Source organism: Urocitellus parryii, chromosome 9 (genome assembly GCF_045843805.1).
Source record: "Urocitellus parryii isolate mUroPar1 chromosome 9, mUroPar1.hap1, whole genome shotgun sequence".
In the NCBI taxonomy this organism is placed as follows: Eukaryota; Metazoa; Chordata; class Mammalia; order Rodentia; family Sciuridae; genus Urocitellus; species Urocitellus parryii.
In genome coordinates, this window is record NC_135539.1 from 30,799,949 (window position 1) to 30,820,083 (window position 20,135).

The 20,135-nt window shown below is 37.2% G+C and overlaps 1 pseudogene; it reads right to left on the bottom strand.

Annotated features, from left to right (window-relative positions):
• Positions 1 to 224: 224 nt before the first annotated feature.
• The window catches only part of LOC144256965 (cytochrome P450 3A9-like), a 29,397-nt pseudogene continuing 9,486 nt past the window's right edge, over positions 225 to 20,135 (bottom strand).

Sequence of the window (20,135 nt, forward strand, 5' to 3'; positions counted from 1 at the left end):
TTCTAAGCCCAGTGGAAATGGGGGAACTTCTGAGCCCTTCAGTGTTTTGACTAAATCCTCATGCCATTTCCAGAATCACTCCACAGGGCTGGGGGGATCTCCAACAGAGTACTCTTTTGCTCTCAGTAAGAAGCAAATTATTGTTTAGATTGAGAAGACCAGCCTGGAGAAGACAGAGCTTGCAGAAAGTATCTGCCCCATTCCTGGTGTGTCAGAGAACTCGTTTATATCAGCCAATTGGCCCTGAAACCATCTCTACCCTCCTCTCTCATGTAGATGGCACACTGAGAAGGAAAAGTTGCATATTAAACCCACAAGTCCTGGAAGTGAACCACTATCAATAGGGAGGTTGTGTAAGTTCCAGTGAGGAGAGCTTCACTCAAACATCATAATCCTGAGGTAACCACACCTTATGACTGTGCACAGGGTGCCTCCAGGAGACTTAAAGCTGAATTTACTCTATGCTCAAGTTCACAGTCCACACATACACATGTCACACTAATCTGCATTGAGCCCATATGTTTTTTATACTTGGGTCTTCATAAAGCCATAGACTTAGAGCCCCCACAGTGAAGAACTCTAAAATCTCAAAGATGATGCAAAAGAGACTCATTGGACTATAGATCTAAGAATTAAGTTATGAATGAGCATATGTTTTTCTGTGACTAGGTCCCTCTGTTTGGAAAAACATCTTCAAGTAAAACATTTACATGAAAATCTACTGACCTGTGTTTCCTTACAAGGTTGAAAGGAGAAGTTCTGCATTAATCTGACAAGAGCAAGTTTCATGTTCATGAGAGCAAACCTCATGCCAATGCAATTTCGGGGGCCATTTCCAAAGGGCATGTACACATAAGGATCGATGCTGTCCTGGTTCTTCTTACTGAACCTGTTTCCACAATAGATGACAAGTCAACAAAACATTAAAACCACAACAGTTACTTGTTTTACAATGTCCCTTAGACACTCCCAAGCAATGGTGTAAAGGATGCCTTTCTGGGCTGATTTTTATTGAAATCCAGCTGTGGTTTTGCTATGAGAATTATTAAGCTACGGAATTTTTCCACCTACCCTCCTCCCTTAACCTATAGGATCTTTCAGTCATTTTGAGATGAGATTAATGCTGTTTAAAAGGAATCATGGTAAAATTGAGATAGTAAAGGAAACAACACAAACAAAAAATATAAGACATATAAAACATAAACACATAAAATGAAATGATATAGCAGTTATGTCAGTTTTGGCACATTCCATAAAATTTGAAAGCACACACACACACACACACACACACACATACACACACACACACACACACACACACACACACATGCATACACACAAACACAGTCATGGTGCCATATCTGAGGAGGATTAGTTTCAGCATCAGGCCACGACAAAATCTTGGGTGATGATGTCTCTTATAAAAATAATGAGGAAATATTTGTATACCCTAAGCACATACTGAAATATATTTTAAATCATCTCTGGATTGCATATAATAACTAATAAAATGTACATACTCTATAAACACTTATTGTATTAGACAGTTTATAGGGAAACAAGAAAAATGTTTATATTTAGTTGAAATCATAGATGCAAAACCTGTACATACAGAGTGTCATCAAGTGATAATGGAGAATTTACCATTTATTGTTAAACATTTGTTCAAAATAAAATAAATATCATACAATCTAGTTTTGCAAAAAGTCTATATTTATACAGAAATATGTTTCTGAGAACATAATCACATTATTAACTTGTGATTATTTAAAGAATTTGAGATACTGGATGGATATAGCATCCTTTTTATTCCTTGTCACAAATTTATAGCATTTTGCAAGAAAATGTCATGTTTGTAACATGAAAACAGCTTAAAATAAAAAGACATACATGAAAATGATTGCACAGTTACCTGTATGTCACCTATGCTAATAGATACAATGATATGCTTGAATCAGCCTAGCCCAGTTTGTTCCCTTTCCCGGGGTCCCTGTACCTTTCAGGGCGGAACTCCTCAGGCTCTGGCTAATACTTTGGGTCTTGATGAAGAACAAAGATTGGTATCATCACCAGTGTCCCCTTACTAATAAATACTCCATTGATTTCAATATCTTTCTTACAGATTCTGTCAATTCTGACACCAATTGGGTACAACCTGAGAGTTTCATTTACTACCATGTCCAGGTACTCCATCTGCATCAGGGTATCATAGATAACAGGTGCCTGAAGGGAAAAAATGCAATTTTGGGGAATTAAGGTTTGAAACTAACTTTAAACTCAGTCCATGCTGTATTATTAAAGTGTTAGAAGATCCCAAAATATACTCAGAATGGTGAAGGAGAGTAGTGCTTACAATTGACTAAGCATTGTAATAACAATCATGCCCATTTGACAACCATGTCCATGGCCCATTGAGAAGTGCAGAGCAGTTATGTACATAAGAGACCTTTGGGACAATCCCAAATTCAGTGTGTAATATTCTCAGCAGCATCATGTACTACTTTTTCTCATGTGAGGAAAAGTGACTAATAGCACCAAAAAGAGAATATGACAATTACACTCAGGCAAAATATGTGAAAGACACTGTCACCTTTCACTAGAAAACTCATGTATGTATTTCAAATAAATAGAACATAGAAAAAAGGAAATAACCATTCTACATCAGGTTTAGTTGAATAATCCTGCTTTGGTTATATATATATATATATATATATATATATATATATATATATATATATATATATATATAGAGATAACACTACATCATGTAAAAATGTGGGAGAAACTGGTAACTTCCACCCTAATATCATCAAAAGAAGGCTAAGTTTGGATGGCACCATGTCACACAATTTCAGTTCCAGAGAACATTCTAAGGAGGACAAGAAGCCACTCTCAGCCCCACCCTCTCTTGCTGGACCATTCTCCTTGTTGTTCTTCATGGCTTCATTGTGAGCTCTGAAGAAGAGGCTTTGTGCCCACTTCTCTGCCAAACCAGGCATGCCAGCCCCAGAGACCAGGTTTCTTCATATCCAATAGACTCTGTTTAGGAAGAGGTGTGAGGACAGCAGGCACAACATGTAGCTAATGCCTGTGTGTCACTGGAGAGGACACAAGGTAGAAGTAAAGAGTTTGTCTCAGGAGACAGAAAACCTGACTCATCCCGTGACTTCTTCTCTCTAATACATGACTAGAGTGTGAATATGTGTGGAGCAGAGCAGAGTTGGCCTGCCCACCAAGCCCAGGATCACTCAGCAGACAGCAGGGCAGGAGCTCATGCCACAGCTCAGCAGAGACAATGATCTGGACACTTGAGTGACACATGCTTACACTTCCTAGGTATCATCATGGTAACTGGTAATGGGTACAATTGAAATTTCATTCTTTTCAAAATTCCTTGTAGTTTTGTGAATAACATTTTCCCCAAAATGCTGTTTTCTTCTTCATTTGTTTCTTCAGAGCCTTTCCAAATAGAGCTGGTAAAAAGAATCAGTGACTATATTTTGGGTAAAGCCTCCTAGGAAGTGATGAGGAGGCAGTCTTGTTGAGGCTCTGCCTCTCTCCTCCCTCTCCAGGTACCATCTTCTCACCTTATTGGGCAAAGCCGCATCAATCTCCTGCTGCAGTTTGGTCTGGGCATCAGGATGGGTGGCCAGTTCATACAAAATGAAGGAATGAGCACTGCTAGTGGTCTCATAGCCAGCAAAAATGAAGATAATTGATTGGGCCACAAGCTCCAGATCAGACAGGGCTAATGGAAGAAGAAACACAATTTAGGTAAATCCAGAAAATCACAACATCAGGGTATAGGGCTGGGGATGTGGCTCAAGTGGTAGCGCGCTTGCCTGGCATGCATGCGGCCCGGGTTCGATCCTCAGCACCACATACAAACAAAGATGTTGTGTCTGCCAAAAAGCTGAAAAATAAATATTAAAAAATTCTCTCTCTCTCTCTCTCTTTAAAAAAAAACATCAGGGTATAGATGAAGAGAAATCCCATTAAAACCCACAGATCACCAGGCAGGACCATGGAAAAGCAGTTCAGGGTCATTCTCAGAGTGGTTTTCAGTCTAGTGTCTATCTGAAAGGGAGACAATGGAAAACTTTTTTTAATCCAGTTTTCTGAGGTCTACACCACACTTGGACTTGGCTACTAACTGTGCCATTCTCAGCACCACCAAAGATAGGTAATTTCAAGAGATACCATTTCTATCTAAGATACACAGTATGATCAATATGTCCCTTAGATTATCATGAATCTACTTTGTGTAAGTACAAAAGTGGATGATATTCTTGTGGAGGACAATTTTAATTATTCTAGGTAACATATAGCCTGAAATACTAATTTGATTGTTTCTAATACTAAGGTTTCAGTGTGTGGGAAATTGAAAAATCTTTAATCTAAGCATGTTGGAGGAAATGTACGGAAATATTGGGCAGTAAAAGGACTGTTGCTACTGAAAGCCTGGTTCATAGACAAGCAGCATCAATAGCATTTGGGAAATTATTAGAAACACAGAATCTCAAACCCATCCTAAAACTACCAAGTCAAAATATGAACTTACATTTTATGAACTTCCATAAAATGTGATGATTCTATTCTATTGAAAACTGTCAATAGAGCGGCAGTGGGCATCACATGTGGCGAAAAAGTGGGTCAGTTTTAGTAAAACACAACACTTATTCAGGCACGACTGAATTTCACCTTCCTTAGTACATTCTCTCTTTCTGCTCTACATCATGCACACCAAACAAATCTTCTCATAGAAGCTTACCTCTATGTTGATTTTTCTCTTGACAGAAGCTAAACACAATCATGAAATTAACTCATGTATCTTGGAATGCATCAGGACATTTAGATACCTGGGGCCCTGAAATTACATGGTCCCTATGCCAAACATGCAATTCAAGATAAAAACAGAATACACAAAACAAGTGTTTGAAAGGTATACAGAGTTCAGATTTACTGATTTTTTTTTCTATGATGTTTTTCTATGATGATGTCATGAGAGCATCTAATTATGAAATCTTTTATCCCAGTGAGTTTGAACCCCATGAAGTAGTACTATAAAGTCAATGTTTGGGCCAGGTGCTGTGGCACACACCTGTAATCCCAGTGGGAGGCTGAGGCAAGATATTCACGAGTCCTCAGCAACAACAAGGTGCTATATAACTCAATGAGACTCTGTCTCTAAATAAAATACAAAGTAGGGCTGAAGATGTGGCTCAGTGGTTGAGTACCCCTGAGTTCAATCCCTGGTACCCCACTCCCCAACGCAAAAAAAAAAAAAATTCAAGGTTTGAAGTTGGATGTTTGCATTTGTAGCTACCAACCATATGTGAATGTTTAAATTTTAATTAACTAAAGTCAATACACTTCAGTTCCTCAGTGGCACTAGCCACATGTCAAATGGTCAGTAGGCACATGTGTTTGATGGTTATTATATTGAAACAGTTAAAATATAGACTGTTTCCATCATCACAGAAAGCTGAATAGAACTAGGTAGATACATATAGGATAGATGAATGGATGGATGGATGGATGGATGGATGGATGGATGGATGGATGGATGGATGATAACACATGTGAACACAAAAATATGTACACTGGAGGGGCTGGAGTTATGGCTCAGTGGTAGAGTGCTCACCTCGCATGTGCAAGGCCCTGGGTTTGATTCTCAGCATCACATAAAAATAAATAAATAAAAAGAACATAATGTGTCCGTCTAAAACCCAAAAATGAATATTAAAAAAATTATGTACACTGGGGCTAGATTTGTGGCTCAGTGGTAAAGCACTCACCTAGCACACGTGAGGCACTGGGTTTGATCCTCAGCACCACATAAAAATAAAATAAAATATTGTGTACACCTACTACTAAAAAATAAAGATATTTAAAAAAATATGTACACTGGCAGGCTGTAGTAAGCCCAGCCCTCATCTCTAGAATTAATTGTTCAACATTCAGTAATTGTTTCATATGATTGTCAAGACAATGGGTACCAAAAATTAGAAGTGAAATGGGATCCATTGAAAAATCACCGATTCCAAAGCTGTCAGGAGAAACAGAGCAGAAACCTGGAATATCTTAAATCATAAAGCAAGAAAATACTTGGAAAATAAATGAAAAGGGCACAGAATATTCTGTATGTTCCTATAATGTAAATACATGTCAGAGAATGTACAAGACCAAGAGCAAACTCTAAGGAAATTTGTGGACTTTGAATGATAGAAGTGTGTCAATACAGGTTCCTGAACTGTGACAAATATAACTCTCTTGTGGTGGATATTAAGAGTGAAGCAGTGTATTCAAGACTACATGGAGAACCTCTATGTTTTCAGTTCAATATTGTTATGGATGTATAATTTCTCAGAATAAACAGAGGCTACTTTTTAAACAATCACAAGGAAAGGTGACAGAATAATAGAGAACTCAAGAGCCTACATGAAAGGGATTCCAGTGGACAAATAAGGGAGAAATTGAGCATCAAATAAAAATATTAAGAAAATAAGTTGAATAAAAATACCATGTGAGTGAAAGAAATACTATTTATATCAGCTTCAACATTGAATATGGCTCTAGGTGTCTTTCCAGAAAGTTCCTCAGGCTACTGTACATAATATCCAAGCATGGCCTTTCTGCAACTTGGTAGAAATGCTCTTCTTCCTGGGAAACCTGCTGAACATTTCAAGAACAACTCTTCCCACTGAGTTTCCCCATCAGTAGACAAGGTAGCAACCTTGGTTACCTTTATGAGACTCCACATCTTTGGAATTCTGAGAATTTATCATAAGCTGAAGAAAATCCACCCAATGCTAGAAACAGAGTGATTTCAAAGATAGAAGGTTAAGTATGAAGTCAGAAATAAATTAAGAGTGCAGAACTTATCTACCCTTCTGGGACTATGACTTCTTTAAGTACAGAAGTCCAGCTGGAGTTTCCTAAGCCATCAGTGAAGAAAAGTATCCATCTACAAACTTTGGAGATTAGGACGTTTCCCTGAGTGAAAACTGGCTGTGGTGTCCAACAGCTACTGGTCTTTGCTCTCCCTGCTTGTGAGCTCTGTGGATTCTGAACACAGCCTCCTGGCCAGAGAGTGGTTGGCTTTGTCTCCTGTTACATTTGTTTTCTCAGGGAGAAGTCCTTGACTGCAATATTTTGTTTTACTGCCTTAATTCTTCACCAAAGATGCCACAGATTAATCTCCTGCCATTTATAGAGCTTATCATTAGATTTTGGGCAAGCTTCTTGAAAGATCCCACCATGCTTGAAGCTATGAACTTGTACTGACACCTGGAGGGTCCATCCTGGCTCCCTGGCCTGCACACATCCTTGTGCTGGCCTTCATACATGAAACAAACCTTCACCTAAAGAACCCATGCCTGCTCCATTAGGGGCCAGACAGTACCTGCTACGCTGAGGATGCCTTCTGTGGAGAATTTGTAAAGTGAGAGGTTTGGAAATGCAATGATTCTTTGTCAATATAAAATCTGATAAAATTAAAGCACCAGGAAAAAATATTATGTTGAAATTTTATCTATTGAAGAGAAGGGATAAAATAAAATTTTTTTCCTCTAATTAAAAAATCATTTCAACTGATATATAAAAACATTAAGCTATACACATATTAACAAGGTACCTGATTACTTTGATATATATGCTGTTTGATGTTTATGTCAGTTTAGACACATCTTTAATTGCATTTATCATTTTCTGATAATGGATATTTCCAAAATCTATTTGGCTCAATTAATAGGAACAATTTTAAAATAGTGCAGCAATAAACATGGGAATACATATCTCTCTTTGACATACTGATTTCACTTTTTGTGGCTAGATAACCAGTAGTGAGATTGCTGGATCATATGATGGGCCTGTATTTGATTTCTGAGGGCCCTCCAGACAATTTTCCATAAAGGCTGTTCTAATTTACATTCCACTCAACAATGTACAAGGACTCATTTTTAGAGTATTTGGGACTTTTTCTATCAGCAATATTTTTGCCTTGACAAACTAAATTCCATGCCCATCATTTAATTGTAAATGTTTTCTCTTTGGTTCACTATTTTTCCAATATTTAAAATATATGATTTTATTTATTTTAATCTTTTTATTAGTTCTTTTTAGTTATGTATGAGAGTAGAGTCCATTTTGATGTTATTATAAAAGCTTGGAATACATCTTACTCTAAGTTCCCTCTCTGATTCATTCTTGTAACTCAATTACCAGATGCTAAATTCTTTATTCTCCCCAAATGAAAACCATCTACTATTCTCAACTAAGAGTTCTTCATCTACCTTTTAAAAATATGCAAAGAAGTATGGAAGTCAAACACCCACAGGCAAATAAGTTATCAAAAATTAACCTCCTCTGTAACCACCACCGGATTTTACCTGTTGTTTCTCTTGAAGGCGACTTTCTTTCATTCTGTTTATAGCTTTCTTTAAAACATTTGTGACATCCTTTGGAAATAGAGATATTCATTGCCTCATAAATCAGAGTAAGGAATGGAAAGATTGCTGAAGGGGAAAGAAAAAACAAAGGACACTTCAGTGAAAAATGTAAAATTTACCTGGAGCAATTACATCTTTTCTACCAATCAGAAAAGTGGAAGTCATAAGGGTTCCTAAAGAGGAACTGTTCCTGTTAGGACCACTGATTGGGCTCCAGGCCCCTGGCTGAGCAAGAGGAGGTCATATATAGGGCCAGCATCATAGCAGTGATATCAGTGGCCCCTTGTGCCTGTGTGGAGTGACCAAAGGAGCAAGATGAAAACCCTGACCCCTTTCCTCTTCATGTACTTGAATAGAGTGTCTTTGGATAATACTAGGCTTTAGTCTGGGACTGTGGTTAATCATGCTCTTCAAGAAAGAGCAGTCAGGATGGGATAAAGAGAATCCACCAGAGGAGGAATCCAGAAGGCATTATTAGAAAAAAAATTGGGAAACTCAATGTATGGGAAAATTGATCAATATTCACCTAAATAAACAGTGGATGAAAAAAGAAATATAAAGTGATATAGATAAAGTACAGAATGGAAAAAAGAAGGAATAATATATTAAACTTATGGACAGAAGAAAAAGCCATTATTGTGTAGCAGAAAATTGTTATGTATTAAATAAAAACAAAGATCGCAAATGAACAAACTTCACACAATAAATCATGAAAAAAAAGAGAACAAATTAAACGTAAAGAAAACAGAAGGAAGAAAATATTAAGGACCAAAGTGAAAGCTAATCAAAGAGAAAATAATGTCAATAGAAGAAATGAATAAAAACAAAAGCAATTATTTGAAAAATATCAGCAATGTTGCCACAGTAATAGCTAGACTGAGCCAGAAGTAAAGACTACAGTTACTAGTATTCAAAATGAAAAATAGGAAATACTGACATTATAAACATAGAAAGAAGTATAAAGATATTTTAACAATCAGATTATCACAACAACTATACAAATTACATAACTTAAATGAAATGGACAAATTCCTAGAAAAACACAAACAACAGAATCTGACAGAAAAAATAATAGACGATATACATAGACATACAACACATGATGAGATTAAAATAGAAATTAAGAACTTTTCTACAAAGAGCAGCTCAGGTCCAGATGTTCCATGGACAATTCCACCAAATATTCAAAGAACTAATACCAATTCTTTACTTCTTCACAAAATTTCATAGAAATATCTAGTATTTTCTAATATAGAATACAGTGAACACTTGTAAAAGATCCTAAAATGCCCATGTTAACCTAATCATAAGACTTAACCAAAGATAACACAGGACAACTACACACTGACATATCTTATAATTATGGATGCAAAATCTCAACTAGTATTAGCAAATTAAAACCAGTATCATATAAAAAGAATTATATACAACAAAAAAATCAGATTTGGAGGTCAGAAAAAATGGTGTATCAGCAGAACTCACAATAACCCAGCAGTCCCTGGAGACTGAATTAAAACAACAGTTCTGTGGGGAGATGGGAAGACTGTGGGGAAATGATAGCAAGCAACTCAGAAAACTAGCAATCAGGCAAAATCCAAAAATATCAACTTTTAGAATACAAAGAGAATTAATTCATGGGATAGATGGCAGCAGTTCTGGGTGTGCATTGGTTCCATGGGGGAGAGGAAGCTCCTCCCCAATGGGCCCAAATTACTCCCACCCAGTTTAAGATGAATGGTGCTGCTGTCCAACAAAATCATCATCTGAGAAGAAAATAAGCTCATCAGAGCTAGCTCAACAGAGAGACCAGGCACTCTCCAGCAGAGAGTAAAAGTGGGGAAGTGGCATCAGCTAAAGACATTCTCTGTTAGTACTTCCTGGGAGGGAGACTAGGAATCCCTGCCATTTACCCTTGCTTTTCATGTTTCACTCATTTTTCACTTTTTGCTCCTTTTTGTATTGTTTCTGGTATATTTTCTTTTTGAATACCAAGAAAAATGGCCACCTAATCCTTATCTTTTACTGTATTGGCGGGTGTCCAGATCATGCATCAATCTGGACACAGGAGTGGGACTACAACACAGAAAAGGAGAAGCTTTGTGGGGAAAGCTGCAGCTGTCTGACAGTCTGCAGAGTAAAATGTAAAGGGCACTTTGATTTGAAATTGGCAGTCTGACCATGGCTGCAGGAGATGGAAATAGGACAGATCAGGGTCAGGTTGAAAACCCTGGGCCTGTGATAGCATCCCACAGCACCTGTGCCACCTCCCCAAGCTCCAGAGGGTCTGAGGGATGGAGGGAAACATTTCACACACACAACCCAGCACAGGGACTCAGGCTTTCTGAAGGAGGGGTGTGAGACACCCACATCCTGTGCTGATTCTCTTTGTTTTCTAGAAGTTGACCAACAACCCTACCACACTCACATTCCTACCCCAGTCATAAGAACAAAGCCATTTTTAAACTGAAGTCTGCTCTGAATCATACAATACTCCCACAGCAGATGCTGCCAGGCAGAGGGGTCAGAGCTCAGCACACAGACTCCTCCATCAAGTTTGGCCAGCTTGGGCCAGAGCTGAAAAAAGACAAACAGCATGACATTGGTGTCACATAAAACCCTTTATAACTGGGAGATTCTAAAATCAAAACCCCACAAACCAATGTCTGCAAATTTAAAGCTTCAACAGGAATAAAACTGAAGCTCTATGAGTGGTCTTGCATTCACTATTGGAGATAAACTCCCAGTGTCTTCTCATTATGTATTTTTAGAATTCATATAATTTTATTTATTTTTTGAATGAAATGGATCCCATGTCAATTCTGCTTCTCTTTCACCTCCACTCCATTCTCCTGTGCTTCATTGTTTTTTCTCTCCTCCCTCTCCCAATTTTTCTTTATTTTTCTTTTTATTTTCTTTATGCTTTATCCTTCTAATACAGTTTGCCATACTATATTGCTAATGCTTAAGCTTTTCCACCTACTCTATGCTACTCCTCACTTACTTTTCTCTTTGGTTAATAGAGTTGCAGAGCTCATTACTAATAAATGCTATAGTATATGTTGATACATGATTTGCTATTAAGTTATTACTGTTACTGACACTGATTTTCTGAAAGTGGTACTTGTTCTTGAGCCCAAGACTGATTACATTGATTAGATGTGTTAAAGTTAAGATATATCTTCATATCGGGGCTTAAAATGATGAAATAAATATTCATTAAACTTCCCCACATACATGAGCAAAAGGAATCCATCTCAACATATACACAAATACAGAACCTCAGCAAACAGGCTGTCATCCTGTCTCCAAAAGCTTATTATCCTCCAATAGTAAATTCACAGATATTGCAGTTGATGAAATCCCAAGCAAATAATTTTAAAAGTTGATTGTTAACATTATCAATAAACTAAGACATGATCTAAGGAATGAACTCTGGGTGAGAACACAGGATGTGAAAGATATTCTGAAAAGACCAAACAAATTTGAGAAATAAAAATCTCAATAAATCAAATAAAAATTTAGCTGAATTCTTGCAAATATATTAGGTCACCTGGAAGATAAAACTTCACACTTGAAACATATAAACCTCAGTCAGCATTAAGGGAAACAAGAGGAAACCATGATCAGAATATCCATGAGCTCTGGGGTGACATAAAGGGGGCACATAATTCACCACAGTGAATTTCATCTTTTTTTTTATTTTTTTTATTTTATTTTTTTTATTGTTGGTCATTCAAAACATTACATAGTTCTTAATACATCATATTTCACAGTTTGATTCAAGTGGGTTATGAACTCCCAATTTTACCCCGTATACAGATTGCTGTATCACATCAGTAACCCTTCCATTGATTGATATATTGCCTTTCTAGTGTCTGATGTATTCTGCTGTCTGTCCTATTCTCTACTATCCCCCCTCCCCTCCCCTCCCCTCCCCTTTTCTCTCTCTACCCCTTCTACTGTAAATCATTTCTTCCATTTGTATTATCTTGTCTTACCCCTCCTTTCCTCTTATATGTCATTTTGTATAACCCTGAGGATCGCCTTCCATTACCATGCGATTTCCCTTCTCACTTCCTTTCCCTCCCACCTCTCAACCCTGTTAATGTAAATCTTCGTCACAAGCTCTTCGTCCCTACCCTGTCCTTGTTTCCTCCCCTTATATCAAAGGAGTCATTTGGTATTTGTTTTTTAAAGATTGACTAGCTTCACTTAGCATAATCTGCTCTAATGCCATCCATTTCCCTCCAAATTCTATGATTTTGTCATTTTTTAATGCAGAGTAATACTCCATTGTGTATAAATGCCACATTTTTTTTATCCATTCATCTATTGAAGGGCATCTAGGCTGATTCCACAATCTTGCTATCCTGAATTGTGCTGCTATGAACATCGATGTAGCAGTGTCCCTGTAGCATGCTCTTATTAGGTCTTTGGGGAATAGACCGAGAAGGGGAATAGCTGGGTCAAATGGTGGTTCCATTCCCAGCTTTCCAAGAAATCTCCATACTGCTTTCCAAATTGGCTGCACCAATTTGCAGTCCCACCAGCAATGAACAAGAGTGCCCTTTTCCCCGCATCCTCTCCAGCACTTATTGTTGTTTGACTTCCTAATGGCTGCCAATCTTACTGGAGTGAGATGGTATCTTAGGGTGGTTTTGATTTGCATTTCTCTGACTGCTAGCGATGGTGAGCATTTTTTCATGTACTTATTGATTGATTGTATGTCCTCATCTGAGAAGTGTCTGTTCAGGTCCTTGGCCCATTTATTGATTGGGTTATTTGTTATCTTATTGTCTAATTTTTTGAGTTCTTTATATATTCTGGTTATTAGGGCTCTATCTGAAGTGTGTGGAGTAAAGATTTGTTCCCAGGATGTAGGCTCCCTGTTTATATCTCTTATTGTTTCTTTTGCTGAGAAAAAACTTTTTAGTTTGAGTAAGTCCCATTTGTTGATTCTAGTTGTTAACTCTTGCGCTATGGGTGTCCTATTGAGGAATTTGGAGCCTGATCCCACAGTATGTAGATCATAGCCAACTTTTTCTTCTATCAGATGCCGTGTCTCTGATTTAATATCAAGCTCCTTGATCCATTTTGAGTTAACTTTTGTGCACGGCGAGAGATAGGGATTCAGATTCATTTTGATGCAGATGGATTTCCAGTTTTCCCAGCACCATTTGTTGAAGATGCTATCCTTCCTCCATTGCATGCTTTTAGCACTTTATCAAATATAAGATAGTTGTAGTTTTGTGGATTGGTTACTGTGTCCTCTATTCTGTACCATTGGTCCACCCGCCTGTTTTGGTACCAGTACCATGCTGTTTTTGTTACTATTGCTCTGTAGTATAGTTTGAAGTCTGGTATCGCTATACCGCCTGATTCACACTTCCTGCTTAGTATTGTTTTTGCTATTCTGGGTCTTTTATTGTTCCATATGAATTTCATGATTCTTTTATCTATTTCTACAAGAAATGCTGTTGGGATTTTGATTGGCATTGCATTGAACTTATAGAGAACTTTTGGTAATATCACCATTTTGATGATGTTAGTTCTGCCTATCCATGAGCAGGGTATATTTTTCCATCTTCTAAGGTCTTCTTCTATATCTTTCTTTAAGGTTCTGTAATTTTCATTGTATAAATCTTTCACCTCTTTTGTTAGGTTGATTCCCAAGTATTTTATTTTTTGGGGGGATATTGTGAATGGAGTAGTTGTCCTCATTTCCGTTTCAGAGGGTTTGTCGCTGATATACAGGAATGCCTTTGATTTATGCGTGTTGATCTTATATCCTGCCACTTTGCTGAATTCATTTATTGGCTCTAATAGCTTCTTTGTAGACCCTTTTGGGTCTGCTAGGTATAGAATCATATCATCTGCAAATAGTGATAATTTAAGTTCTTCTTTTCCTATTTTTATGCCTTTAATTTCTTTCGTCTGTCTAATTGCTCTGGCCAGTGTTTCAAGGACTATGTTGAACAGAAGTGGTGAGAGAGGGCATCTCTGTCTTGTACCAGATCTTAGAGGGAATGCCTTCAATTTTTCTCCATTCAGAATGATGCTGGCCTGTGGCTTATCATAGATTGCTTTTACAATGTTGAGGTATGATCCAGTTATCCCTAATTTTTCTAGAGTTTTGAACATAAAGGGATGCTGTACTTTGTCGAATGCTTTTTCTGCATCTATCGAGATGATCATATGGTTCTTATTTTTAAGTCTATTGATGTGGTGAATAACATTAATTGATTTCCGTATATTGAACCAGCCTTGCATCCCATGGATGAATCCTACTTGATCATGGTGTATAATTTTTTTGATATGTATCTGAATCCGATTCGCCAGAATTTTATTGAGGATTTTTGCGTCAAGGTTCATTAGAGATATTGGTCTGTAGTTTTCTTTCTTTGAAGTGTCTTTGTCTGGTTTCGGAATCAGGGTGATGTTGGCTTCGTAGAATGAATTTGGAAGTTTTCCCTCTTTTTCTATTTCCTGAAATAGCTTGAAAAGTATTGGTGTTAGTTCCTCTTTAAAGGTTTTGTAAAACTCTGCTGTATACCCATCCGGTCCTGGGCTTTTCTTAGTTGGTAATCTTTTGATGGTTTCTTCTATTTCCTCTATTGTTATTGGTCTGTTTAGGTTGTCTATATCCTCCTGACTCAATCTGGGCAGATCATAAGACTTAAGGAATTTATCTATGCCTTCACTATCTTCTATTTTATTGGAGTATAAGGATTCAAAATAATTTCTAATTATCTTCTGTATTTCTGAAGTGTCTGTTGTGATATTGCCTTTTTCATCCCGTATGCTAGTAATTTGGGTTCTCTCTCTTCTTCTCTTCGTTAGCATGGCTAAGGGTCTGTCAATTTTATTTATTTTTTCAAAGAACCAACTTTTAGTTTTGTCAATTTTTTCAATTGTTTCTTTTGTTTCCATTTCATTAATTTCAGCTCTGATTTTAATTATTTCTTGCCTTCTACTTCTTTTGCTATTGTTTTGCTCTTCTTTTTCTAGGATTTTGAGATGAAGTATGAGATCATTTATTTGTTGGTTTTTTCTTTTTTTGAGGAATGAACTCCAAGCAATGAATTTTCCTCTTAGAACTGCTTTCAATGTGTCCCATAGATTCCGATATGTTGTGTCTGTGTTTTCATTTGACTCTAGGAAGTTTTTAATTTCCTCCTTGATGTCTTCTAAAACCCATTGATCATTCAGCAACCTATTGTTCATTCTCCAAGTGATGCTTGATTTTTCCTTCCTTCTTTTATCATTGATTTTCAGTTTCATTCCATTATGATCAGATAAGATGCATGGTATTATCTCTACCCCTTTATATTGTCTAAGAGTTGCCCTGTGACATAATATATGGTCTATTTTTGAGAAGGTTCCATGTGCTGCTGAGAAAAAAGTGTAACTACTTGATGTTGGGTGGTATAGTCTATATATGTCAATTAAGTCTAGGTTGTTGATTGTGTTGTTGAGTTCTATAGTTTCCTTATTTAACTTTTGTTTGGTAGATCTGTGGAGTGGTGAGAGAGGTGAGTTGAAGTCTCCCATGATTATTGTATGGTGGTCTATTAGAGTCTTGAACTTGAGAAGAATTTGCTTGATGAACACAGCTGCACCATTATTTGGGGCATATATATTTATGATTGTTATGTCTTGTTGGTGTATGGTTCCCTTGAGCAGTATGAAGTGTCCTTCTTTATCCCTTTTGATTAACTTTGGCTTGAAATCTATTTTATTGGATATGAGTATGGACACTCCTGCTTGTTTCCGCAGTCCATATGAGTGGTATGTTTTTTCCCAACCTTTCACCTTCAGTCTATGAATATCTTTTCCTATCAGATGCGTCTCCTGTAGGCAGCATATTGTTGGGTCTTGTTTTGTGATCCATTCTACTAGCCTGTGTCTCTTAATTGGTGAGTTTAAGCCATTAACATTTAGGGTTATTATTGAGATATGGTTTGTTCTTCCAGCCATATTTGTTTATTAATGCTATTAAACCTGATTTGTTTTCCCCCCTTTACTGTCCTACCTCCCACTGTTGGTTTTCATTATTGTTTTCCATTTCCTCTTCCTGTAGTGTTTTGCCAAGGATTTTTTGAAGAGATGGTTTTCTAGCTGCAAATTCTTTTAACTTTTGTTTATCATGGAATGTTTTAATTTCATCGTCCATCCTGAAGCTTAATTTCGCCGGATACACGATTCTTGGTTGGAACCCAATTTCTTTTAGCGTTTGAAATATGTTATTCCAGGATCTTCTAGCTTTTAGAGTCTGTGTTGAGAGATCAGCTGTTATTCTGATTGGTTTACCCCTAAATGTAATCTGCTTCCTTTCTCTTGTAGCTTTTAAAATTCTCTCCTTATTCTGTATGTTTGACATCTTCATTATAATGTGTCTAGGTGTGGATCTCTTATGATTTTGCACATTCGGCGTCCTGTAGGCTTCTAAGATTTGGGATTCTGTCTCATTCTTCAAGTCTGGGAAGTTTTCACTGAACTTATTATTTCACTGAACAGATTGTTTATTCCTTTGGTTTGGAGCTCTGTGCCTTCCTGTATCCCAATGACTCTTAAGTTTGGTCTTTTGATATTATCCCATAGTTCTTGGATGTTCTGCTCATGGTTTCTTAGCAGACTTGCTGAGCTGTCTATGTTCTTTTCCAGTTGAAATACTTTGTCTTCATTGTCTGATGTTCTCTCTTCTAGGTGATCTACTCTGCTGGTAGTATTCTCAATTGAGTTTTTAAGTTGGTTTATTGTTTCCTGCATTTCTAGGATTTCTATTTGTTTGTTTTTTATTACCTCTATCTCCCTGTGAAATTGATCTTTTACTTCCTGGATTTGTTTGTCAATGTGGTCTTTCATTATCTGATTTTGCTGTCTCATGTCTTCCTTGAGACTCCAGATCATCTGAAGCATGTATATCCTGACCTCTCTATCTGACATTCCATCTGTTGCACCTATTACCTCTTCTAAAGTTGAGTTGACCTGCATTGCCTGTGGTCCTTTCTTTCCTTGTCTTTTCATACTGCTGGCGTTTCTTTCTGCTTGGTGAAACTGTTGTGTTTTTGAAATTTTCCCTCTATTTATTTATATTGCTCTTGTATGGTTGAAAGATCACCTTGCAGGGCAGGTAGTGGCTGTGATCCTCCTCCAATTTGTGTGATACGTCTGTTACACTGGCAGGCCCTAGGTCTGCTCTTCTGGTCGGTCAAAGGTCCGCTTACCCAGCAGGCACGAGGGGCACCTCTGTCACTCCGCAGGTTGCTGGGCCTGACCTCCCGATGGGTCGAAGGTTCGCTTAGCTTGCAGGCACTGGGGGAGGGGCCGGTTCCACCCCTCAGCAGGCCGCTCGGCCCGATCTGCCAGTGGTCACAGCCCCGCCTACCTTGTAGACACTGGGGGAGGGGACGGGCCTGCCCTTCAGCAAGCCGCCGGCCCTGTCCTACTTGTGGGTCCTGACTGCGTTCCCTGCAGGCGTGCGTAGCTGTTCTCTCACTTGGCAGGTTGCTGGACCTGACCCTCCCGTGGGTTGCAGGTTCGCCTAGCTTTCAGGCATTGAATTTCATCTTTTTGCATATCCATAATGCATTGATTAAAAAGAATGATAAATAAATAGAATAAAGACCAGTAGACTAAAGGAAAGGGAACAGGTTAGAGGGAGAGGAGAGGGACAGGGGAAGTACTAGAGACTGAATTAAAGCAAATTATATTCCATTCTTGTATAATCATGTCAGAATGAAGCTCAATATTATGTGTAATTATAATGCACTGGTCAAAAATTAAAACCACTGAAGTAGCAAAGAATAGGAGGAAATTTCTTCAACATCATTAATGTCATCTATGAAAATCCCAAACAGCATATGGTCAAGAAAAAACTAAAAGCATTTTCTTTAAAATAAGGAATAAGACAAAGTTGTCCACTGTCACCACTCTTAGTCAATATATCAACTGAAATCTTTGAGCAATGAGGTCAAAGAATGAAATAAAACGAATAGGAAAAAGAGAAGTCAAGTTGTTATTCTTTATAAAAGATGTGATCTTAAAATTCAAAGACAAAAAAACTGACAGAAGAATTGTAGTGTTGATAAGAAATAATCCCATGTGTCTATGGTTCAAAGAATTTTGAGAAAGGTGCCATGACAGTGAAAAATGGAAAAACCACTCTTTTCAATAAATGCTTTTGGTTCATTTGGACAGAGACATGCAAAAGATTAAAGTTGGGCCCTGAATTAATACTGTAAAAAACATCCAACTAAAAATGGACTGAAGATGTAAATATAAAATTAAACCAACTCTTAGGAAAAAAGCAAGAAATTAAACCTTTACAATTTTAGATCTGGAGTCTAAGATTGTGAAGCCAAAAGAAGGGAATAAAAACACAAAAATTTGGGCTGAGGATATGGCTCAAGCAGTAGCGCGCTTGCCTGGCGTGCATGTGGACTGGGTTCGATCCTCATCACCACATACAAACAAAGATGTTGTGTCCGCCAAAAACTAAAAAATATATATTAAAAAATTCTCTCTCTCTCTCTCTATAAAAAATTATATGTTATAAATATAAAAAGATGGTACTTCCAAATATACAATCAAAAAGTCAAACCAGACCTGTAGATGAGGAGAAAAAAATTGCAAAACACATCACATCAGGAGTCTGTATCCAGAATAAAGAAATCTTACAACTCGCCTACAAACAGAAATACAATTGTGACTTGAAAAGACCTTTATAGAAAGAAGACATAAAAATAGCTCAACTTGTTCAACATATTAGTTTATAAAAATTAAAATGAAACCCACAATGAGATGCCACAATACACCCAGGAGGATAGCTAGAAACAAAACAATGGGAAAAAGTAAGTGTTGGAAAGGATAGAGAGAAACAGCAGCACTTGTGCATTCCAGGTGGGAACTTGAGATGGGTATGGCTTTTGTGGAAAACATACTGACAGTTACTTTATTAGGTAAACATTAAATTGCTATACAGGGCAGCACTCCCTAGTAAATACATATACCCCCAAACAATGGAACATCTACATTCATCAAACTCTTCTCAATTTCAAGAGTAAAATAGACCACAACACAATGATACTGGATGACTTTAACCAGTATAGATATAATAGCTCTTCCAAACAAAGGCTAAACAAAGAAACTATAGAACTCAATAATGCAACCAATAACTTGGACTTAATAGACAAATAGAGAATATTTCACCCATTAAGGAGTAAATACACTTTCTTCTCAAGTGCACATGGATTCTTCTCTAAAATATACCATATATTATGCCACAAAGCAAATCTTAGCAAATACAAACAAACAGAGATAGTAATCTGCATTCTATCAGATAATGGAATTAAATTAGAAATCAATGATAAAATGAAAAATAGAAGGTACTCCAACACCTGGAAACTAAAAAATAATGCTATTGAATGAGCAAGAGATAGAAGAAGATATCAGAGAGGAGATTTAAAAATTCTTAAAGGTAAAGGAGAACACTGATACAACATATAGAAATCTCTGAGACACTATGAAGGCAGTACTAAGAAGAAAGTTCATTGCATGGAGTTCATTCCTTAAAAGAAGAAAAGTCACCAAATAAATGACCTAACATTACATCTCAAAGCCCCCCCAGAACAAGAACAAATCAAAACCCAAAGTAGTAGAAGACAGGAAATAATTAAAATTGGA